The sequence below is a fragment of the Tamandua tetradactyla genome, chromosome X, assembly GCF_023851605.1.
Source record: "Tamandua tetradactyla isolate mTamTet1 chromosome X, mTamTet1.pri, whole genome shotgun sequence".
Taxonomy (NCBI): Eukaryota; Metazoa; Chordata; class Mammalia; order Pilosa; family Myrmecophagidae; genus Tamandua; species Tamandua tetradactyla.
In genome coordinates, this window is record NC_135353.1 from 68,350,338 (window position 1) to 68,376,750 (window position 26,413).

The 26,413-nt window shown below is 38.4% G+C and overlaps 1 long non-coding RNA gene across 3 annotated transcripts in view; it reads right to left on the minus strand.

Annotated features, from left to right (window-relative positions):
- LOC143670532 (uncharacterized) overlaps nt 1-26,413 on the minus strand; it is a 582,670-nt gene that overhangs the window by 493,908 nt on the left and 62,349 nt on the right. Inside the window, exon 3 of one of the 3 annotated variants that reach the window (XR_013169392.1) lies at nt 3,703-4,062. The exons of the other annotated variants lie outside the window; for them this stretch is intronic. This is a non-coding gene — a long non-coding RNA (uncharacterized LOC143670532). Of the gene's footprint in view, nt 1-3,702; nt 4,063-26,413 lie in introns of those variants that run through there. 3 annotated transcript variants of the gene reach the window in all.

Genomic DNA, 26,413 nt, shown 5'->3' on the forward strand with positions numbered 1-26,413 from the left:
AAGAATTATCTTAAGAAAATAATTGACAATATGCACAAGATGTTCACTGCTGTATATGTATAATTTCAAAAGATGGGCAATTTTCTAAGTATAGTAAATCTGTATGATGGAAGAGAAGACACACTATTAAAGATTATGTGGTTGAAAATGTGAAATTTTACAAGATGATATATTTGATTATCTTTAATGCTAAAAAGCAATGTTAATGGAATAAAAGCTCCTTACAAGAGCCTGCTTAAAACCATTCAGTGCTTTTCCACTTTCTCAGAACAAAGTCTAAAATCCTTAACATGCATAGTCTGTCTGGTCCCCGCCTCCACATTTCCCCTCTTCTTTCAACTTGACCTTCTTTTAGGTCCAAGAACAAGGACGAGCAAACTTGTTCTGTAAAAGGGCAGATAGTAAATATTTTAGGCTTTACAGGCAGGCCATACAGTTTCATAATTATCCAACTCTGTAAGTACCCAACTCCGTGCTGTTGTAGGGCAAAAGCAGATCCAGACAACACATAAATGAATGGGTGTGGCTGTATTATATACAATTTTATTTATAAAAACAAGAGTGGGTCCCCAGGCCCTTAGTTTGCCCATCCCTGTCCTAGAGCATCCCATACTCCCTCCAGGCACTGGACTTTTGCTTTCCCACATGCTGTCCCCCATTGCCTGAAAGGATCTTCCCACCTCACTCTTCTCTGTCCCACCCCAATTACTCAAACCTCCTTGACCTGGCTACTTCCTAATGATACTTCAGTTTTCAACTCAAATGCTACTTCCTCAGAAAAGCTTTCCTTGATGGCTAGACCAGGAAGGGTCTACCTCTTATATACTTTCACAGCATATTATGCCCTTCCAAACATTTAACACAATTTGCAATTGCATATATCATTCTGTGATGATTTAAGAAATCGCCTATCATCTTCATTAGACTCTGAGCCCCATGGGGACAAGGTGGGTGATTGTTTTTGCTTACTAGTGTATCTCCAAAGCTTACAAGAGAACCAATAAATACTTGCTCAATAAATCCTTGCTAAATATATGAATGAATGAATGGCATACACCAAAATTTTAACAATAGCTATCATTGGTGTGCTGTTTTAAAGCTGTTATGTCCCCCAGGAAAGGTCATGTTCTTTTAATCCATTCCTGTGGGGGCAGGCTTAGTGTGGGCAGGACCTTTTGATTAGGTTATTTCAATTGAGATGTGAACCACAAGGTGGGTATTAATCCTTTATTGGAGTCCTTTATGAAGATAAGAGAAATACCCTGAGAGAGCTTAGAAAGAAACACCGAGAGAGAGAGAGAGCTCAGAGAGAAATACCCAGAAGGGGAAAAAAGAGAAAAGCACAGAGACACAGGCAAGGATGCACGGAAGCTGAAAGCAACAGAGCCCAGAGACAAACCAGCACAGGCCAGTCACGTGCCTTCCCAGCTGACAGAGGAAGCCCAGATGCTAGTAGCCTGTCTTCAGAGAAGGTATCTTGTTGATGCCTTAATTGGGACATTTTGCACAGCCTTAGAATTATACCTTGTAACCTAATAAATCTCCATTGTTAAAAGCCAGTCCATTTGTGGTATACTGAATTTCGACAGCTTTAGCAAACTAAAACAACTGGGTAGTAGAATTATTGGATGATTTTTGGTTTTCTCCTTTAGGCTTAAATATGTTTTCTGTTTTCTGTGTTTCACTCAAATATTGCTTTATAATTAAAAGAAACTTAAAGATGCAATATGCAAATTCTAAAAACAGCATAAAACCAATGCATCAATAAATGTAAAATGATGACATAGGAATAAGAAGAGTTTTAGTAAATGCATGATTATAATGGGTAGATTTACTCTGTCAGGTCTCCTTTGAAGTGGTTTTTGATTAGGACTTCAAACTGATGGTTAATATGTAAATTGGGAAAGGATATAAGAGGACACAGGAGGTGTGGTAACTAGGATGTGCAAAGACAAAGGAAGTAACATGTGCTATTGCACTGTTAAATGAAAATGTAAGTGGAAAACAACAAAACAAAAAAATGCAGGAGAGACTGGAAACAAATACCACAGACAACGGTTAATGGGCTTCCACTCAGCTTTCCCCCTCTCTCTAAGCCTTCTCATCTTGCTTTTGAAAAGAGTGAAAAAAGTCAAAGTTCCAAAAGTGCCCCTGATGTGCTTTCTAAAGAATCTCAGTTAGGTCACATTTCAAATCTAAACTTGAATACCCTGGCTTAGTTGGGGCTCCATGGAGGCGTGTGGTCCCAAATGGGTGATACATCAAATGAAATCTCTCACTAGAGAGCACTAATGATAATTAAGCTACTTTTAGAAAGTGTACTGGAATGGCTGAGATGATTTTTCTCAGAGATTGTCTGCAGGTTCCTCTCAACCCCTTGAGTTTCAGTTTCTGCTCCTTATCTATCAAAAGGACTCTCACTCATCAGCTAGGAATGCGCCAAACATTTTGACCAAGTACTTATCCTCACAACCACAAAACCAATATCATCAGTTAGGGGAAAACATTTTCCTCTGGCAAGGAGAGACAGCCTAATTGCTTAATCTGACAGGATATTAATGGTTCAAGCCAACCAAAAGCATAATGGATATTGATAAACACTGGCAGGTTGGACATTTGATGCGTACAGCATTGCTAGAAATTACTTACATCAAGGGTTGCAACTGACCGTTAGACTAAATTGTTCAATCTCCATGGGTTTCATTAAATAGTTCTATCAACTTGATAAAGTGGCAAGACAGAAAGTTAGCCTATTAACTATAGATCTCAAAAAAAAAAAAAGGATTTAACAGGATGGGGGATATTTACAGGATTTATGTTCCAAATCAACATAAAAATAAATCTCCTTGGCAAAATTACACTCTGGGCATTGGGAATGATTTTCCCTTCTCTGTGTAGATGTAGATGGTTTGGGGAACTAAGCCTAGACTGAGTCATTACCTGGAAATGACAGGGATTTGGGAGTTGCTGACAGTGGTGTTGAATTTAGTGTTTCAGGATGTTCAGGGCCTGATTCATATTCACTGGGCAGTTCTTAAGAAAAAGCTGACCCTCATACAAAGGAGCATCATTTCCTTATGCCCAATCTCCAGTTTGTAGAACAGCTGGGGTGGGCTAACAAGTGAAGAGAAATCACAGGTGGATGCTGCTGCATAACCATGGGGAAAATAGTTCATGGTACATTGGGAGTTCCAACGTACATTCTTCCCTCCTAGATGTTAATAAACTCCTTCATATGATCAATGACAGCAAAAGCCATTATCTTAAAGATTAAATCAGACTATAGAGGTTTGAAAGAATTAGAAATAGGTTTATTAAACACAATAGACTAACAGAGAGACTAAGAATCAAAATAGAAATAATAGTAGCAACAAAAGAAAGCTTATCTGGTCGTAGGGAGTTGGAAGGGTTGCAAAGAGTAGCAGCAACGCCCAGGAAGGCAGCTGCTACAATTCTCCAGATGAGAGATGACAAAAACCTCAATTAAAATGTGACAAAGGCAGTGAAGATAGAGAAGAAGGATGGATATAAGAGATATTTAGGAAGCAGAATCAACAGAATATAGCTACTGATGCGTAAGGGAGCACTGAGTGAGAAAACTAGGATTTTGAAGCCCACAAACTACCCTTCAAATGAAATTAAACGAGTTAATATTTGTAAAGCACTTATAACAGTGCCAAGTACATAGTAAGATTTGCTCTTATGGCTATTATTTATTTTCCCAGCCAAACTGGAACTGTGAAATGCCAGGCTAACTAGGTTGTAGCAGATGAAATTCTATGTTAAGCAAGTGATTCTATGAGCCTGTGATTTCACCAGTTTGCAGTGTGCCACCATCCTATCTGTACCTGCCCTACCAGACATGCAGGTACCTGGCTCAGGATTGGGCTGTTGCTGGTCAAGTACCAATAACTAGTATCCATATAACACTTTACCTTAAACCAAGTGCTTTCACGCATGATTTCATCTGATCCTCAGAAGAACCCCATACAGTTGGTAGATGTGTGGTGTGGGCTCTTCACAAATCGAGGCTTACTGCTTTCTCCAACTCCAACTCAGGCTCTGTGGGGATAAGAACTGTGTCTTCTACACCCTTGGCATTTCCCACAGAACCTAGCTAGCATTCGGCAGGCAGTTTCAGGTGGTCAATTCAGTACAACAGTGGTGGCTAAGACTACTGGCTCCGGAATTAAACGAACAAGACTTGCAGCTCAACTCCACCACTGTGTGCCCTTGAGAAGTTACTTCACCTCTCTAAGCCTCAGAAGGGTCAATAACAGTACATTCTTCAGAGGGTCATTGAGAGGATTAAAAAAATTCACATAAAACCTCAGAACATGGCCTGGCCCCACAGCCGAGAAATGAAAGTTATATTTAGTATTATTGTTTGAATGGATGAAAGCATACTTAATAGAAAAGAGTTTTAAGTAGAGAAGGCAAGAATTGAGGCGTAAAATCATGGGGGTTTTCTTCAAAAAAGATAAGCAGTATGTGTGCATAGACAGAAACATGCATAGCCAAAGGGCTAGTTCCTAGTCTCCAAGGGTGAAGAGGAAAAGGTACAAGGGAAGACAACCCAAAATAGATTCAGAAACCCGTTGCTTGGCCTGGAAGCTTCAAAACTCTGAAGTCAGCTTCTTGAATATTGTTTCCCAATTCAACAATGTGAGCTCAATTGCATTAGGATAAAAACTCTGGCATGAGCTGCAAACAGCTGGGCTCTTACTTTAAATTCCCTGCTGTGATTGAAGCATAATAAAGTTGGGGCTTTTCTGTGTGCATTTTTTTAAACCTGCATGAGAAAAATATGGCTCTAGAAAATGAAGAAATGCAACTGCCCATGTTAAACTCTATTTAAATATATTTAAATCCAGAAATGGTAAGCCCTCACCAGTCAAAACTTAATGACTTCTGAAGCATCTCAGCCATGCAGAAAGGGAGCACAAACGTTTAACAATGACATATACCTGAAAAGACCAAAGTTGTGAGAGGCTAGAAATGCCTACTTCTCTCCTCCAAACCCTGAGCCACTTATGCAGTGCTCTGAAAAGCACCACCTTTATGCAGTGCTCTGAAAAGGTCCTCAAATAGCCTGCAGGGTGGAAGCTGGTCTTGGCACAAAAAGAAAAGTGCCAAAGTAAACACATCTTCCTAGCACAGTGGCATCACTTGGCAGATGTCAAAGGAGTTTTTAAGCACTTGCTTGCATTCACCTGGTGTCTTTCTGGGCCACAAAGGAACTATCAAGAAATCATAAAGTGCTGAGGTATGCCATGGCATGGAGATGAGAAGAATAGCTGAAAAATGCAATTTGAAATAGTAGTGACACAGTACTGCCTTAAGCTTGAGGAAGGGCCCCAAACATAAGCCATTTAAAACCAACTGCCTGAAGTGAAAGATTGCTTTATCAATTCATGAAATACTTCACCCAATAAGATATTGGCTATTCTTTTCCATTGCCTCACAGTGATTCCTGAAAATCTGAGACTGCCTTCCCCAAAGGACAGTTTACATTGGCAATTAAAAACAGCTTTCTCAGACCAATATTGATTGCCTAGATTACTCCTCTGCACTGAAAATATAACAACTACCAGTAGTTACATTTTCATGCTCACTTCTACAATGAATGCTATAAATTGTGAAAGTCTGAGGTTGTGTCTTACGCTTTGTATAAAAGCCTCCAGAACCTGAATGATTGCAATGCAGTGGGAGACTTGAGTTCAAATCTTGGTCTCATACATAGCTGGTCTACAACAATGACCCAGTGTCAGGATGCTTCTGGACTCCAGATGGCTCCTTTGTTAAAGAGAGATGATTTAAGAGGGCAGGAAAGTGCTTCTAGAACTGGATGAAGGGAACTTGTGATGCAAGGAGCCACAAGTCACAAGATGCATGTATAGCATCAATTTTACTCAAAGAAGAAAAACGGAAGGAACAACATCATTTGGGTCTCAAAACAAACTTAGAAATACTATGAAATAGAATGCAACAATCTCATAATTTTCTTAGACAAAACATGAGACTTCAAAGTAAATTTGTGCTTATTTAAAATAGCAAGTTGGGAAAATAACTGGCTCCTACCAGGCATAAAATAAATATTCACTGAACTTCACTAGTGATTCTCACAGATCTTTTGGTCGAAGAAAAAGTGAAAAGAGTATTATTAATCAAGAGCAGTCTTAATCAACATTCCAGATAAGGGGAAGAAATATATTGCAATGCAAAAATTTCCATGTGAGATGCCTCAGATAAGCTGCTAGAAGGCAGGTGCCATATCTGCCTAACAAACTCTGTGTGTGACCTATATACTTTTGTTAAGCAGGGTGAATACAGTTTACAAGTGCCTACATGATCTGGCCCCTGCCTAATTCTCCAGCCTCATTCCTGCCACTTTCCATTCTTCAATCACTAAGCCCTGAAAATAAAGTTTTGTACATTCTTTAGTTAGCTGAGTTCTCACAACTCTGGGTAGCTGAAAGCTAGGGACAGTGCCATGCCAAATCATATTGAAGCCTGAGGCAAAAGGCTCCCATATACATGATTTAGTGTATTTTTTAATTTAATGTTTTTCGTTTTTTTGTTTTTCGTGGGCAGGTACTGGGAATCGAACCTGGGTCTCTGGCATGGCAGGTGAGAACTCTGCCTGCTGAACCACTGTGGCCTGCCCTATTTAATGTATTTTTAATGGTTAAATTCTTTCCAGACCATTAAAGCAGTTGAAAAATATTGGAAAGATGGAGAGTGGGGGTATTAAAATTCAAGATGTTATTTTAAGTTTATCCTTGATGCCTCTCAACCTTGGGTCTCACGAGGGCCTTGCTCTGGGTGCCACCAACATGGGCATGGGCCCCAGGGATGGCACTGTCTCCTGAAGAGGGGTAGGGACAGCCCCTTGAGCCCTGCTCACAGCAAGTGAAGAAGACTGAGGGTACCTGAGGCTGCTTACAGCTCTGCTGACTTCACATCTGACCATCAATCTAGGGAGGCTTAAGTGACACTGGATGTGGCAGGTAAGATGATTAAATTCTTAATTAACAGTAGAGCTACTTACTCTGTCCTGAACTGCAACTCTGGAACTATCACAACTCAGACTTGCTTACCTATTGGAGTTGACAGTAGAGCCAAAACTAAAACCTTTGGTACCCTTCTCCTTTGTAGGCTTGAGGACATCCTAGTATACCATCAATTTCTCATTATCTCTGAATGGCCCACCCACCTTCTAGAGAGAAATCTTTCACTCCCTGGGTGCCACCTTAAGTCTAGTAAACACAGCTAATGTTTACCCCTTTGTTTGTCCTGAGGCCCCTACCAGATCGAGGCCTCTTGATATCCCAAAAGTTGTATGGGATGAAGGCATCCCAGAGATAGCCGGTGAGTAGCCCCTGTCTACATTCTAATTCTCACTCTGAGATCTTAAAGACTTAGTTTTTTGTATCCCTCTTCACCCTGACTCTCAATACCTATTTGCCTTTGAATGGCAGGTATTTAAGAATAAGATTCCTGCCGTGCTCACTTAGTTGCCCCAGTGTTGCCCCAAGGGTTTCAAAATAATCCCAATATCTTTATTCAGAATATTTTAGTGAATATTAAACAGACCTTACTGACCTCCAACTGCCTCAAAGCAGTCTTGCAAGGTGTTGATTTTGTGAACTAACATATTCTTAGTATGAAAGTGAATCTGGTTTGTAGTCATTGCTGATTACAAAACCTAGATGGATATAGAAAGTTGTGGAAGTTTAAGAAAGTGAATTCTTTTAAAATAATGGAAATTGTTAGCCTACTCTTAATGAAAAGTTATAAAAGGTTTTCTTAATCATCTGAAAACTCGGTCTAAAAGATAAAGATTTTGTTTCTGTTGACCTTATTATCTTTTATTTAAAAAGACAAGTCTTCACACTCTTAAAGGAATCTGTTACAAAAGATTTATTCTTGCACTTTGTAAAAATAAGGTGCTACACTACTTTACTCTAAGGTTTCTCTACAAGTACATGTGGTCAGGCTAAGTCAGAACTTCATCTTCCACAAGAAGGACTTTAAAAGAGAAGCAAGGGATTTTGACCCTTACCATGATTATTCTTAATTCTGTCATCCTCTTTCCCCTATCTATATAGATCAATCTAGCCAAGTTTAAACATTATGCTTTTCCACCTCATCTCCTCCCACACAGTTATATGATACCTAGAGCAACTTCCTCCTTCCATCTTACAATTGCATTTTTCTTAATCAAACATTTCACTTCTTAAAAAGACTAGTGTTGGAATAGAGTGGCTCAAGATTAGCCCTGCTTCACGGAAAAGTTAGAGAAGGGACAGGAGGGCAAATGAGGTGGCAATTTGTGAGTGCATCTGACCTGGGAGAGCCTTCTGCACCATAGGGCAGCCCTGGTTGCAGATGCCGAGGAACTGAGAGGCAGAAAGCTGGAGCCCGGCACAGAGACACAGAGCTGCAGACCCCATGGGAGGGCACGGATGAGAGCCTGGGAGAAGAAAGTAAGCCAGGCCGCATTCCTTGGGTGCACTATCCTCAACAGTGCAGTCCCGTGACCAGCAGCTCACCCCACACCCCATGCATCCAAACCCCATCACTGCTCCAATTCCCCATGCTCCAGGCACACCCACCCCACCAGCCCCCATTGCACGTACCTGTCCCCGACCCCCACCCCAAATGCAGCCAAACCCACCTCTCCTGGACCCCTCCCGAGCACTACATCCCCCTCCCTGTTACCTGCAGGCTGTTGCCAGGGCATAAAGGTGGTGGGCACTAACCTGCATACCCAGGCTACCCCTGCCGCTCACCCTGCCCATAGTATCCTACAGCCTCACTCCGCCCCACCTGAGCTCTGCGCATCTGTTTACGCACACCCAGACCCCCACATGCACATGGGCTCCCAATCACGTCATTCAGCTCTGGAAACTGTACTTTACAGCAGTCCTATAACCACGAATGCACACAGCTCTCAGCTACATGTCTGAGCTCTGAGAGAGTGCTGACCTGTGCAGCCAGGTCACATCTGCTCCCAATCCACAAAAGCATAATGCCAACCTACTGCCACAGCTCTATGCAAGAACTCAAACAGACCTGTGCCTTAGACCAGCGCACACCAGGGTTATGCTCCCTAGACTGGTGCACCAACATAGCTATTTCCTCCCTGGCTGCTGGGTGCAACATTCACACGCATCAGCATAACATCCCCAACCTGCGCCTATACCTACCCTGAAGCAAATCACCACACTGAGTAACTCACCCCGTGCCCTGCTCCCTGCTGTACAACCACTCCGTAAGCACAAGGCCTTTGACTACTGAAAGAAATCTACACCCAAAGTAAATCAATCAAGATATTTACATGTCATGAAGACAGCAGAAGATCACTAAGCATATCACGATACAGACAGATGTAGCCCTGCTAATGACCAAATTAAAACACCAGAGACACAGACGTTGGAAAAATTAATCAAAGATGTTCATACAACTCTACTTCATGAAATAAATGAGATAGCAAGTGACACAAAGGAGATCAAGAAGACAGTAGAAGAGCATAAAGAGGAATTTGAAAGAATAAATAGAAAAATAGCAGATATCACAGAGATTAAAGACTCTGTTGAAAAAAAACATACTAGAGGCACACAACACCAGATTTGAAGAGACAGAAGAAAGAATAAGTGATATAGAGGACAGGATAATTGACTTCGAAGACTAAAAACAGAAAATGACAAAACAGATGGAAAAAATTGACTAGGAACTGAAGGAAATGACAGACAAAACAAAGCACGCAAATATAAGAATCATTGGTGTCCCAGAAAGAGAAGGGAGGGGTAAAGGGCTAGGAAGAGTAGTTCAGGATATAATGGGGGAAAACATCCCAACCCTCATAAAGGACATAAATATACAAGTCAAAGAAACCCAACGAACCCCAAATAGGATAAATTCAAATAGGCCTTCCCCAAGGCACATACTAATCAGTCTGTCAGATGTTGAAGAGAAGCAGAAAATCTTGAAAGTGGCAAGAGAAAAACAATCTACTACATACAAGGGAAATCAGTGAAGACTGAGTTCAGACTACTCAACTAGCATGCTGGAGGTGAGAAAGCAGTGGTATGGTATATTCAAGATCCTAAAAGAGAAAGACGTCTAGCCAAGAATTCTGCACCCAGCAAAACTGCACATCAAAATTGAGGGAGAGATTGAGGTTTTCACAGACAAAGAAGTCCTGAAAGAATCTGTGAACAAGAGAACTGTCCTACAAGAAATACTAAAAGGAATTTTGCTGGCTGAAAAAAGAAGACAGGAGAGGGAGGTCTGGAGGAGGGCACAGGATTGACTACCCCTAAGGCTAATTTAAAGAATACAAAGAGAAAGACAGAAAAAAATATATAGCTCTGACAAATAAAATTAAAAAGATAAGATGGTGGAATCAAGAAATGCATTTTCAGTAATAACTTCAAATGTTAATGGACTAAACTTACCAGAAAAAAGACACAGATTGGCAGAATGGAATAAGAAATATAATCCACCTATATGCTGCTTACAAGAAGCTCAACTTAGATACAAGGATACAAATAGATTGAAAGTCAAAGGATGGAAAAAATTTTCCATGCAAGTTGTAACCAAAAGAAAGCAGAAGTAGCTATATTAATACTGGACAAAATAGACTTTAAAAGTAAAGATATCATAAGAGACAAAAAGGGACACTATATACTAATTAAAGGGTCAAGTCACCAAGAAGATATAACTATCACAAATGTTTATGCTCCCAATCAAGGAGTGCCAAAGTACATGAGACAGACATTGGCAAAACTGAAGGGAGTGATACATGTTTCAACAATAATAGTAGGAGACTTCAATACACCACTCTCCTCCATAGATAGAATAACCAGACAGAAGATGAACAAGGAAACAGAGAAGTTAAATAACTTGATAAATGAACTCGACCTCACTGCACCCCAAAACACAAGGTTACCATTCTTCTCTGGTGCTCATAGAACATTCTCCAGGATTGATCATATGTTGGGGCAGAAAACAGGTCTTTATAAATTTAAAAATTATTCAAAGCACTTTCTCTGATCACAATAGGATTAAGCTGGATCTCAATAACCACCAAAGAATGAGAACATTCACAAATATATGGAGATCAAATAACATACTTTTAAACAACCAGTGGGTCAAAGAAGAAATTACTAGAGAAATCAGTAATCTCCAGAAACCTCTCTGGAGATGAATGAAACTGAGAATACAATTTATCAGAACATACGGGATGTGGCAAAGGTAGTGCTGAGAGGGAAATTTATTGCCCTAAATGCCTATATTAAAAAACAAGAAACAGCAAAAATCAAGGACTTAGCACACCTGGAGAAACTCGAGAAAGAACAGCCAACTAGCCCCAAAGCAAATAGGAGGAGAGAAATAACAAAGATTAAAGCAAAGATAAATGAATGGGAGAATAAAACAACAACAGAAAGAATCAATAAAACCAAAAGTTGGTTCTCTGAGAAAATCAATAAAATTGATGGGCTACTAGCAAGACTGACAAAGAAAAAACGAGAGAGGATGCAAATAAACAAAATCAGAAATGAGAAGGGGTGTGTTACCACAGATGCTGAAAAAATAAAAGAAATCATGAGAGGATACAATGAACAACAATATGCCAACAAACTATTAAATTTAGGGAAGGCATTTGACAAAATTCAACATTCTTTCCTGTTGAAAACACTTCAAAGGATAGAAATACACGGGAATTTCCTTAAAATGATAAAGGGAATATATGAAAAACCCACAGCTAATATCGTCCTCAATGGGGAAAAACTGAAAACTTTCCCCCTAAGATCAGGAAGAAGATAAGGATGTCCACTATCACCACTGTTATTCAACATCGTGTTGGAAGTTCTAGCCAGAGCAATTAGACAAGAAAAAGAAATACAAGGCATCAAAATTGGAAAGGAAGAAGTAAAACTCTCACTGTTTGCAGATGATATGATACTATATGTTGAAAAAAAACCCTGAAAAATCCACAGCAAAACTACTAGAGTTAATAAACGAGTACAGCAAAGTGGCAGGTAACAAGATCAACATTCAAAACTCTGTGGTGTTTCTATACGCTAGTAATGAACAATCTGAGGGGGAATCAAGAAACAAATTCCATTTACAATTGCAACTAAAAGAATGAAATACCTAGGAATAAATTTAACTAAAGAGACAAAAGACCTATACAAAGAAAACTACAAGAAACTGTTAAAAGAAATCACAGAAGACCTAAATAGATGGAAGGGTATACCGTGTTCATGGATTGGAAGACTAAATATAGTTAAGATGTCAATTCTACCTAAATTGATTTACAGATTCAACGCAATACCAATCAAAATCCCAACAACTTACTTTTCAGAAATAGAAAAACCAATAAGCAAATTTATCAGGAAGGGCCGGGTGCCCCGAATTGCTAAAAGTATCTTGAGGAAAAAAAACGAAGCTGGAGGTCTCATGCTGCCTGACTTTAGGGCATATTATGAAGCTACAGTGATCAAAACAGCATGGTTCTGGCATAAAGATAGATATATCGACCAATGGAATCGAATAGAGTATTCAGATATAGACCCTCTCATCTATGGACAATTGATCTTTGATAAGGCAGTCAAGCCAACTCACCTAGGACAGAACAGTCTCTTCAATAAATGGTGCCTAGAGAACTGGATATCCATATGCAAAAGAATGAAAGAGGACCCGTATCTCAAACCCTATACAGAAGTTAATTCAAAATGGATCAAAGATCTAAACATCAGGTCTAAGACCATAAAACAGATAGAGGAAAACGTAGGGAAATATCTTATAAATCTTATAATTGGAGGCAGTTTTATAGAACTTACACCTAAAGCAAGAGCACTGAAGAAAGAAAGAAATAAATGGGAACTCCTCAAAATTAAACACTTTTGTGCATCAAAGAACTTCATCAAGAAAGTAAAAAGACAGCCTACACAATGGGAGACAATATTTGGAAATGACATATCAGATAAAGGTCTGGTATCCAGAATTTATAAAGAGATTGTTCAACTCAACAACAAAAAGATAGCCAACCCAATTACAAAATGGGAAAAAGACTTGAACAGACACTTCTCAGAAGAGGAAATACAAATGGCCAAAAGGCACATGAAGAGATGCCCAACGTCCTTGGCCATTAGAGAAATGCAAATCAAAACCACAATGAGATATCATCTCACACCCACCAGAATGGCCATTATCAACAAAGCAGAAAATGACAAGTGCTGGAGAGGATGTGGAGAAAGAGGCACACTTATTCACTGTTGGTGGGAATGTCAAATGGCGCAACCTCTGTAGAAGGTAGTTTGGCAGTTCCTCAAAAAGCTGAATATAGAATTGCCATATGACCCAGCAATACCACTGCTAGGTATCTACTCTGAGGACATAAGGGCAAAGACACAAACGGACATTTGCACACCAATGTTTATAGCAGCATTATTTACAATTGCAAGGAGATGGAAACAGCCAAAATGTCCATCAACAGAAGAGTGGCTAAACAAACTGTGGTATATACATATGATGGAATATTATGCAGCTTTAAGACAGAATAAACTTATGAAGTATGTAACAACATGGATGGACCTTGAGAACATTATGCTGAGTGAGACTAGCCAAAAACAAAAGAACAAATACTGTATGGGCTCACTGATATGAACTCACATTAGTGAATAAACTTGGAATATTTCGTTGGTAACAGAGACCATCAGGAGATAGAAATAGGGTAAGATATTGGGTAATTGGAGCTGAAGGGATACAAACTGTGCAACAGGACTGGATACAAAAACTCAGAAATGGACAGCACAATACTACCTAACTGTAATACAACTATGTTAAAACACTGAATGAAGCTGCATATGAGAATGATAGAGGGAGGAGGGCTGGGGATATAAATGAAATCAGAAAGAAAGATAGATGTTAATGATTGAGATGGTATAATCTAGGAATGCCTAGAGTGTATAATAATAGTGAAATGTACAAAGTACAATTTTAAAAATGTTTTTGCATGAGGAAAAAAAAAGAAAATTTAGATGAAATGGCCAAATTCTTGAAGATACACAAACAAGCTATACTGACTCAGGAAGAAACAGAAGATCTCAACAAACCAATCACAAGTAAAGAGATTCAATCAGTCATCACAAATCTTCCTACAAAGAAAAGCCCAGGGCCAAATGGCTTCACAGGGAAATTGTATCAAACATTCCAAAAAGAACTAACACCAGTCCTGCTCAAACTTTTCCAAAAAACTGAGGAAAAAGGAACTCTACCTAACTCATTTTGTGAAGCTCATATCATTGTAATACCAAAACCAGGAAAAGATGCTATAAGAAAGGAAAACTACAGGCCAATCTCCCTAATGAACACAGATGCAAAAATTCTGAATAAAATATTAGCAAATCGAATCCAACAGTACATTAAAAGAATTATACACCATGACCAAGTGGGGTTTATACCAGGAATGCAAGGAGGATTCAACACAAGAAAATCAGTTAATGTAATACAGCACATTAACAAACGAAAAGGGAAAAATCACATGATCATCTGATTAATGCTGAAAAAGCATTCGACAAAATTCAGCATCCTTTTCTGATAAAAACATTCCAAAAGATAGGAATCAAACGTAACTATCTCAATATGATAAAGGAATATATGAAAAACTGATAGCCAGCACCATACTAAATGGAGAGAGACTGAAAGCATTCCCTGTAAGATCAGGTACAAGACAAGGATGCCCACTGTCACCACTTTCACTCAACATTCTGCTACATGTTCTAGCTAGAATAATCAGGCAAGACAAAGAAATAAAAGGCACCCAAATTGGAAAGGAAGAAATAAAATTCTCATTATTTTCAGATGATATGACACTATACTTGGAAGATCCTGAGAAATCTACAGCAAAGTTACTTGAGCTAATAAACAAATTCAGCAAGGTGGCAGGATATAAAATTCATGTGCAAAAATAAATAACATTTCTATAAACAAGCAAAAACCTAGCTGAGGAGTGAATTAAGGAAAAAATTCCATCCAAAATAGCAACTAAAAGAACCAAATACTTAGGAATGAACTTAACTAGGGATGTAAAGGAATTGTACACAGAAAACTACATAACATTGCTAAAAGAAATCAAAGGAGATCTAAATAGGTGAAAAGACATTCCCTGCTCATGGATAGGAAGGCCAAATATAGTTAAGATGTTAGTTCTCTCCAAATTGATCTACAAATTCAACACAGTTCCAATCAAAATATCAACAACCTACTTTGAAGATTTGGAAAAGCTAATTACCAAATTCATCTGGAAGGGAAGGAGACCCTGAAGGACCAAAAGCATCCAAAAAAAAAAAGAACAAAGTGGGAGGATTAACACTCCCTGACTTTAAAACCTATTATAATGCCACAGTGGTCAAAACATCATGGTTACTGGCACAAAGATAGAAGCATTGACCAATGGAATCGAATCGAGAGTGCAGAAATAGACCACCAAATACATGGTCAACTGACTTTTGAGAAGGATCCCAAATCCTATGAACTGGGACAAAATAATCTTTTCAATAATTAGGCATGGAAGAACTGGATAACAAAAGCCAAGAGAATGAAAGAGGACCCCTATCTTACACTGTACACAAAAAGTAACTCAAAGTGGATCAAACACCTAAATATAGGAACTAGCACCATAAAACTTCTAGAAGAAAATGTAGGGAAACATCTTCAAGACCTAGTAATAGGAGGTAGCTTCCTAAACTTTATACCCAAAGCACAAGCAACAAAAGAAAAAAATAGATAAATGGGAACTCTTCAAAATCAAATGTTTCTGCACCTCAAAAGACTGCGTCAAAAAGGTAAAGAGACAGCCAATGCAACGGGACAAAATATTTGGAAATCACATATCAGACAAAGGTTTGATTTCCAGTATATACAAAGAAATAATACAACCCAACAAACAACAGAACAAACAGTTCATTATAAAATGGGCTAAAGATATCAATAGGCATTTTTCTGAAGAGCAAATACAGATGGCTCAAAAGCACATGAAGAGACGTGCATTTTCACTGGCTATAAGAAATGCAGATCAATACTACAATGAGATACCACTTCACACCTATAAGAATGACTGCTATTTAACAAACAGGAAACCATAAATGGTGGGGAGGATGTGTAGAAACTGGGACACTTATGCACTGCTGGTGGGAACGTTTAATGCTGCTGCCACCATGGAAGACTGTTTGGTGGTTCCTTAGGAAACTAAATATTGAGTTCCCCTATGACCCAACCATAGCACTACTTGGGATATGCCCAGAGGAGCTGAAGTAATGACACAAACAGACACTTGCACACCGATGTTCATAGCAGGATTATTCACAATCACCAAAAGATGGAAACAAACCAAATGCCCATCAACAGACGAGTGGATCAACAAAATATGGTATATATATATACAATGGAATATTATGCAGCGGTAAGACAAAATGATGTCCTGCAAGTACATGACAAGATGGGTGAGTCTTGAGGACATAATTCTGAGTGAAATTGAGCCAGACACTAAAGGATACATAATGTATGATTCCACTTTTAGGACCAGCATAAAGGTGTTATCAGAGGCTTATAATACAGAATGTAGGGGACTTAGAGATACATAGAAGCTAGAAATGGGTGAAGCATTAGCTAATGAGGTTGAACTCCAATGCAAGGGAATAGACAGGAGTGAAGGTGGTTCTCTAGTGGGTCTGTAAGTAATATTACCATACTGAAGATGAACAAGATTGAAAGGGGTTATATAGACCTACTGGTTCCACTGATTAACACTAGAAATATGAATTAGTTCTCACAAGAATTACTTTAAAATGGGGGCCAAAATGGCAGCTTAGTGAGGTGTGGGATTTAGTTCGTCCTCCAGAGCATTTAGTAAAAAGCCAGGAACAGTACAGATCAACTGCTGGGGCCATGTCAGTGACAGAACACACAGCGTACCCCAGTCTGGACAAACTGGATCAGCTGTGAGCCCACCAGAATAGTGAGTTCCCCAAGCCATGGGGAACTCCCCCACAGGCTGCTATCCAGAAGGGATAGGAAAGAGACTTTAGTAGCATCAAGGGCTCAGTGCAAGCAAGCGCCAATTGTGGAATTAATCAACACATTTTGACTACTAAAAATAGGCCCCCAGCACAGCTGAATTTCGAGTAAAAGTTGAGGTTGCTGGGTTTTACCCCAGCACAGAGGGGACGGGGTGAAAGAAAAGGAAAAAAAACAGAGGTTTTTTGGATCAGACAGCACATAATACTTGAAAGGTCTGGGCCATGAAGGAAAGGAGGGAGCACACAGGACCTGAAGATACACAAAGCAATATGCCAACTTAAGCTCTTGATTGGCAAACCCAAGGAATGGGGATCTTGATCTGAAAAAGATTTTTCTTTTCCTTTTTTGTGGCTGTGTTTCTACAGCTTGACTGCTCTTTGGATACAGCTGCAGGGCTTCTCAGGCTCCAACTGAGGCATAGGGAGAATTAAGCTTGTTTGAGTGTTTGTCTGGAGCCTGTGCCTTCCCCAGGAAAAGGGCGGGGGCCCAGTTCAGGTGGAATTTCTCCGTCAAGGAATTCAGACCCCAGGGTCTGGAAAAGTGAAGAGATTAAAGCCAGCCTACAATCTCTCCTCTGTCTCAACTATACCCCCCGCAGGGAGAGTCTGCTGAAGTTATGCTGATGGGACCTGCAGTCAGCAAAGCACCACATACTGGGCAGAATAGGAAAAACACAGAGTCCAGAGGCTTCATAGGAAAGTCTCTCAAACTGCTGGGTCTCACCCTCAAGAAAAATCGATGCAGGTGACTCTTTCCTCCTGAGAGGAAGCCAGTTGGTCTGAGAAAATCAGACTGGGGTCTGAAATGCCTAAGTAGACCCTTCTAAGGGGGCAGAAAAAGGTATCATATAGGCAGGGAAAGAAACAAGAAAACAAGAACTGAAAAATTCTGATATGTTAAACAAAACCTAAGCCAGAAGTCTAGAATAAGTTGAACTTAATCTGAAAGAACAGATAGACAACAAATTCATCCAGCAAGAAAATCCTAGGTAAAAAAAGTGAAAACAATCTCTAGAATAAATTAATTAAAGCAATTAAATGCCTAGATGCCAGCAAAAAATAACAACTCATACTAGGAAAACTGAAGATATGGCTCAGTGAAAGGAAAAAACAACAGTTCAAATAAGATACACGAGTTGAAACAATTAATTCAGAATGTTTGAACAGACATGGAAAATCTCATCAAAAATCAAATCAATGAATTGAGCGAGGATATAAAGAAGGCAAGGGATGAACAAAATGAAATCAAAAGCCTGAAAAAGCAAGTCACAGAACTTATGGGAATTAAAGGTATAGTAGAAGAGATGAAAAAAACAACAGAAACCGACAATGTCAGATTTCAAGAAGCAGAAGATAGGATTAGTGAACTGGAGGACAGGAGAGCTGAAATCGACAAGAAAAGAAAATATAGGGGAAAGAATGGAAAAATATGAGCAGGGACTCAGGGAATTGAATGACAACAGGAAACACACGAATATACTTGTTGTGGGTGTCCCAGAAGGAGAAGGGAAAAGGAGGAGAAAAACTGAAGGAGGAAATTATCACTGAAAATTTCCCAACTCTTATGAAATACTTAAAATTACAGATCCAAGAAGTGCAGTGTACCCCAAACAGAACAGATCCAAATACATCAAGACACTTACTAATAAGAATGTCAGTCGTCAAAGAGAATCCTGAAAGCAGCAAGAGAAAAGTAATCCATCACGTACAAAGGAAGCTCAATAAGATTATGTGTAGATTTCTCAACCGAAACCATGGAGGCAAGAAGACAGTGGGATGATATATTTAAGTTACTAAAAGTGAAAACCTGCCAACCAAGAATTCTATATCAAGAAAAATTGTTCTTCAAATATGAGGGAGAAATTAAAACATTTTCAGACAAAAAAAAATCACTGAGAGAATCTGGGACCAAGACACCAGCTCTGTAAGAATTACTAAAGGGAGCACTAGAGAAAGGCAGGAAAAGACAGGAGAGAGAGGTGTGGAGAAAAATGTAGAAAGGAAGACTTATCAGTAAAGGTTAAAAGAAGAAAAAATAGGTGTGACATATAAAGTTGAGAAGGCAAAATGGTAGAAGAAAGTACTGCCCGTACAGTAATAACACTAAATGTTAACAGATTAAACTCCCTAGCCAAAAGACATAGACTGGGAGAATGGATTAAAAAACAGGACCCAACTATATGCTGTCTACAGGAAACACATCTTAGACCCAAGAATAAACATAGGTTGAAAGTGAAAGGTTAGGAAAAGATATTTCATGCAAATAACAATCAGAAAAGAGCAGGAGTAGTTATACCAAAATCCAACAAATTAGACTTCAAATGTAAAACAGTTAAAAGAGACAAAGAAGGACACTATGTATTAATAAAAGGAACAATTCAACAAGAAGACATAATAATCATAAATATTTATGCACCAAGTCAGAATCCTCCAAAATACATAAGGCAAACATTGAAAACACTGAAAAGAGAAATAGACACATCTACCATAATAGCTGGAGACTTCAATTCCCCACTCTCATCAGTGTACAGAATATCTACAAAGAGGCTCAACAACACGCTCTTAAACAACCAGCGGACCAAGGAAGAAATTACAAGAGAAATCAGTAAATATCTCAAGGCAAATGAAAATGAAAACACAATATATCAAAATTTATGGGCTGCAGCAAAGGCAGTGCTAAGAGGAAAATTTATTGCCCTAAATGACTATATCAAAAAGAAGAAAGAGCAAAAATAGAGGAATTAACTTTCCAACTGGAAGAACTAGAGAAAGAACAGTAAACTAACCCCAAAGCAAGCAAAAGGAAAGAAATAATGAAGATTAGAGCAGAAATAAATGAAATTGCAAACACGAAAATAATCGAGAAAATCAATAAAGCCAGAAGTTGGTTCTATGAGAAAATTAATAACATTGATGGACCCTTAGCAATGTCGACAAAAAGAAGAAGAGAGGATGCAAAGGAATAAAATCAGAAATGGAAGAGGAGACATAACCACTGACCCAGCAGAAATAAAGGAGGTAATGAGAGGATACTATGAACAACTTTATGCTAATAAATTAGACAATGTAGATGAAATGGACAACTTCCTACAAAGGCATGAACAAACAACATTGACTCAAGAAGAAATAGACAACCTCAACAAATCAATCACAAGTAAAGAAATTGAATCAGTCATTAAGAAGCTCTCCAAAAAGAAAATTCCAGGACCAGATGGCTTCACAGGTGAATTCTATGGAACATTCAAGAAAGAAATAGTACCACTCCTGCTCAAACTCTTCAAAGAAACTGAAGAGGAGCAAAAGCTACCTAACTCATTCTGTGAAGCCAACATCACCCTAATACCAAAGCCGGACAAAGATATTACAAAAAAAGAAAACTACAAACCAATCTCTCTAATGTATATAGATGCAAACATCCTCAACAAAATTCTTGCAAATCGAATCCAGCACCACATTAAAAGAATTATACACCATGACCAAGTAGGATTTATCCCAGGCATGCAAGGATGGTTCAACATAAGAAAATCAATTAATGTAATACACCATATCAACAAATCAAGGCAGATAATCACAGGATCATCTCGATTGATGCAGAGAAGGCATTTGACAAAATTCAACATCCTTTCCTGTTGAAAACACCTCAAAGGATAGGAAGAGAAGGGACTATTCTCAACATGATAAAGGGAATATATGAAAAACACATAGCTAACATTATCCTTGATGGAGAAAAACTGAAAACTTTCCCCCTAAGATCAGGAATAAGATATGGATGTCCATTATCAAAATTGTTATTCAACATTGTGTTGGAAGTTTTAGCCAGAGCAATTAGACAAGAAAAAGAAATACAAGGCATCAAAATTGGAAAGGAAGAAGTAAAACTATCACTGTTTGCAGATGAGATGATACTACATGTAAAAAATCCCAAAAACTCCACAGCAAAACTACTAGAGCTAATAAATGAGTACAGCAAAGTGGCAAGCTACAAGATCAACACTCAAAAATCTGTAGTGTTTCCATACACTATTAATGAACAATCTGAGGGGGAAATGAAGAAAAAAATTCCATTTACAATTGCAAGCAAAAGAATAAAATATTTAGGAATAAATTTAAAGATATAAAAGACCTATACAAAGAAAACTACAAAAAACTGTTAAAAGAAATCACAGAAGACCTAAATAGATGGAAGGGTATACCATGTTCATGGATTGGAAGACTAAATATAGTTAGGATGCCAATTCTACCTGAATTGATTTACAGATTCATTGCAATACCAATTAAAATCCCAAAAATTTACTCTTCAGAAGTAGAAAAACCAATGACCAAATTTATCTGGAAGGGCAGAGTGCCCCGAATAGCTAAAAATATTCTGAGAAAGAAAAATGAAGTTGGAGGTCTCATGCTACCTGATTTTAAGCTGTATTATGCAGCTACAGTGGTCAAAACAGCATGGTGCGGGCATAAAGATAGATATACAGAACAATGGAATAGAATAGAGTGCTCAGATATAGACCCCCTCATCTATGGACAACTGATCTTTGACAAGGCAGTCAAGCCAACTCACCTGGGACAGAACAGTCTCTTCAATAAATGGTGCCTAGAGAACTGGCTATCCACATGCAAAAGAATGAAAGAGGATCCATATCTCACACCCTATACAAAAACCAACTCAAAATGGATCAAAGACCTAAACATTAGATCTAAAACCATAAAACCATTAGAATAAAATGCAGGGAAGTATCTTATCAATCTGATAATAGCAGGTGGTTTCCTAGACCTTACACCCAAAGCATGAGGTTTGAAGAAATAAATAAATAAATGGGAACTCCTCAAAATTAAACACTTTGTGCATCAAAGAACTTCATCAAGAAAGTAAAAAGACAGCCTACACAATGGAAGACAATATTTGGAAATGATATATCAGATCAAGATCTAGTATCCAGAATATATAAGGAAATTGTTCAATTCAACAACAAAAAGACAGACAACCCAATTACAAAATGGGCAAAAGACACAAACAGAGACTTCTCAGAAGAGGAAATGCAAATGCCAAAAGGCACATGAAAAAATGCTCAATTTCCCTGGCTATTAGGGAAATGCAAATCAAAACTACAATGAGATATCATCTCATGCCCAGCAGAATGGCCATTGTCAATAAAACAGAAAATGACAAGTGCTGGAGAGGATGCGGAGAAAGAGGCACACTTATCCCCTATTGGTGGGAATGTCAAATGGTACAACCAATGTGGAAGGCAGTTTGGCAGTTCCTCAGGAAGCTAAGTATAGATGCCATATGACCCGGCAGTACCATTGCTAGGGATACTCAGAGGATATGAGTGCAAGGACACAAATGGACATTTGCACACCAATGTTTATAGCAGCATTATTTACAATTGCGAAGAGATGGAAACAGCCAAAATATCCATCAACAGATGAGTGGCTAAACAAGCTGTGGTATATACATACAATGGAATATCATGCAGTTGTAAGACACAATAAAGTTATGAAGTATGTAACAACATGGATGGACCTTGAGGACATAATGCTGAGTGAAATTAGCCAGAAACAAAAGGACAAATACTGTATGGTCTCACTGATATGAACTGACATTAGTGAATGAACTTGGAGAATTTCAGTTGGGAACGGAGACCATCAGGAGATAGAAATAGGGTAGATATTGGGTAATTGGAGCTGAAGGGATACAGATTGTGCAACAGGACTGATTGTAAAAATTCAGAAATATATAGCACAATACTACCTAATTGTAATACAATAATGTTAACACTGAATGAAGCTGAATGTGAGAATGATAAAGGGAGGAGGCCTGGGGGCACAAGTGAAATCAGAAGGAAAGACAGACGATAAAGTCTGAGATGGTATAATCTAGGAATGCCTAGAGTATATAATGATAGCAACTAAATATGCAAATTTAAAAATGTTTTTGCATGAGGAAGAACAAAGGAATGTCAATATTGCAGGGTGTTGAAAACAGAAGTTAATTCACATTGGAAAACTTTAACTTTTGTGTAAGACAAATGCAAAAAAATGTTTATGTGGTACATTTGGTACTTTATATTTTGACTAGTGCATTTCCTAATATAACTTATGTGAACAGCTTAATTGAACACCATAAGTACATGGAACATTGAATAGGACATGAGATTTTTGTAGGTTTGTCCAGAGTGATGCCCTGATAAATCCCAGAGTGATTTGAACAGTGAGTAAAATAGTATTTGCAAAGACCCCTTGGGGGAATGGTGATTGGGGGGAATATTCAACTTCCCCAAGTGGAGAATTCCTGATATTCTCACAAGCAGTGGGGACAACCAAAGCAATAGGCTAAGCCTTCAATCTGGGGGGTTGTTCATATGAAACTTAACCCTGCAAAGGCTAGCCTAAGCCTACTTAAAATTAGGCCTAAGAGTCACCCCCAGAGAACTGCTTTTTTTTGCTCAGGTGTGGGCTCTCTCTCTCAGCCATCATGACAAGCAAACTCTCTGCCCTCCCCCTCTCCACATGGGACATGACTCCAGGGTATGGACCTTCCTGGCAATGTGGGACAGAAATCCTAGAATATGAGTGACAGACCCTTCCAATATGAAAAAGTTAGAATTTCCATAGCCCAAACACACCTAAAGACAGTAATGGAAAGATCAAAGGTGATAGTGGAGTTATACAGTGAAAATAGGATTTAACAAATGAATATGAATGCTGAATCCTTAAATTGATATCTCTTTTAGTCTCATTTTAAAGCAGCTAGAAGTAAAAACCTAAAATTGTGGAACTGTAACCCATGTCAAACTCTGAAATATGTTCTACAGCTAATTGTGGTGCTGTGCTTTGAAATTTATAGCTTTTTTCTATATATGTTATTTTTAACAAAAAAGAAGGAAAAGAGGAAACTGCCTGAAAATGTAGAGCTGTGTTCCAGTAGCCATGTTTCTTGAAGATGATTGTATAATGATATAGCTTTCACAATGTAATCGTGTGATTGTAAAAACCTCGTGTCTGATGCTCTTTTTATCTACCGTATCGACAGATAGATAAAACATATGGATTAAAAATAATTAAATAATAGGGGGAACAAATTTTAAAATAAATTTAGCAGATTGAAATGCTAGTGATCAATGAAAGGGAGGGGTAATCAGTATGGTATGTATGAATTTTTTTCTGTTTTCATTTTATTTCTTTTTCTGAATTGATGCAAACATTCTATGAAATGATCATGATGATGAATATATAACTATGTGATGATATTGTGAGTTATTGATTATATAACAAGAATGGAATGATCATATGGTAATCATGTGTTCTAGTTTGCTAGCTGCTGGAATGCAATATACCAGAAACAGACTGGCTTTTAAAAGGGGAATTTAATAAGTTGCTAGTTTACAGTTCTAAGGCCGAGAAAATGTCCCAATTACAAGTCTATAGAAATATCCAATCAAAGGCATCCAGAGAAAGATACCTTGGTTCAAGAAGGCCAATGAAGTTCAGGGTTTCTCTCTCAAGTGAGAAGGCACATGACGAACACAGTCAGTTTCTCTCTCTCCTCTGGAAAGGCACATGGTGCACACGGTCAGGGTTCCTCTCTCATCTGGAAGGGCACATGGCGAACATGGCATCATCTGCTACCTTCTTCTCCTGGTTTCCTGTTTCATGAAGCCAGGAGACATTTTTCCCTTCTTCATCTCCAAAAGTTGCTGGCTGGGGACTATGCTTCTCATGGGTACGTGGTTCTGATCTGCTCTCTGTGAATCTCCTTCTTTCTCCAAAATGTTTCCTCTTTTATGGGGCTCCAGAAAATAATCAAGACCCACCCAAATGGGTGGAGACATGCCTCCAGCTAATCCAGTTTAACAACCACTCTTGATTAAATCACATCTCCAGGGAGAAGATCTAATTACAGTTTCAAACATTCAATACTGAATAGGGATTAGAAGAAACGGCTGCCTTTAAAAAAATGGGATTAGGATTAAAACATGGCTTTTCTAGGGTACATACATCATTTGAAACCAGCACAGCATGTTTGTGTTTGCATGTGGTTATGTTTCATAAATAAATAAATAAAAGAAGGGAAAAAAAGTTGATTGTGATAGAAAAATATTTAAGCCCTCCAGCCTCCTATATTCTAGAGCACCTAGAAGGAAAAATATGAGAGGATCATATGGTAGCCCATGACAAACTCTGGGATCTGTCCTGTAAGTTCCTGTTTATGACTGCTTTGAAAACTATTGCTTTTTTATTTCTTTGCTTTGTATATATATTATCCTATACAATAAAAATTAAAAATGAAAAAATATGAGAAACGAGGCAAGTATAAAAATTATGTTCCACCTGTTAATTAACATGACTGGTAAATGTGTAGAAGTTAAACAGAAGGAAACTTCTGCTATAATTTGTAGTTCATGACCCCAATATCAAATAACTGTGAAAATGTTTATATTTCTAAAAGCAGCTTCATTTAAAAATGCTTATAAAAAATTAAGGCTTAAATTGTAAGCTTTTATAACCTAAACTTTAACCTTTAATTCCAAGTCCTTAGATGCTTTCTTTGCTCTTTATATAACCCACTAGTTCCCTAGAACTTTAAGTATCTGTGTAACACCCACAAGAATTCAAGTTCTCCAGGTCTGAAAGTCAGCATTACTCCATACAGCAACATGTGAATGACACTGATCTAGTTAGTACTAAGGCAAATCAGAAAACAGGGTAAAATAAGTACAAAGAATCTTGAATAAAATGTGAGTTTTTTGGTTTGTCTAAGTTAGTGTGATGCCCCATTAAATCCTAGAGTGATCTGGACAGTGAATAAAGAAGTATTTGCAAAGCCCCTTGGGGGATTGGGGAGAAAGGGGGAAATATTCAACTTCCCCATCTGGAAAATTTCTGATATTCTCACAAAAAGTAGGGAGAACCAATCAATAGGTCGAGCCTTCAATCTTGGGGTTCACCCTTATGAAACTTATCCCTGCAAAGGATAGGCTAATACTACTTAAAACTAGGCCTAAGATTCACCCCCAGAGAATCTCTTTTGTTGCTCAGATGTGGTCTCTTTCTCCCTAAGTCGACATGGCAAGCAAACTCACTACCCTCCCCCTCTACATGACACATGACTCCCAGGGGTGTAAACCTCCCTGGCAACATGGAGCAGAAATTCTGGGATAAACTGGGACTCAGCATCAAGGGATTGAGAAAATCTTCTCTACCAAAACGGGGAAGAGAGAAATGAGGTAAAGTGTCAGTGGCTGAGAGATTTCAAACAGAGTTGAGAGGTTATCCTGGATGTTATTCTTACACATTATAATGATATGCCCTTTTTA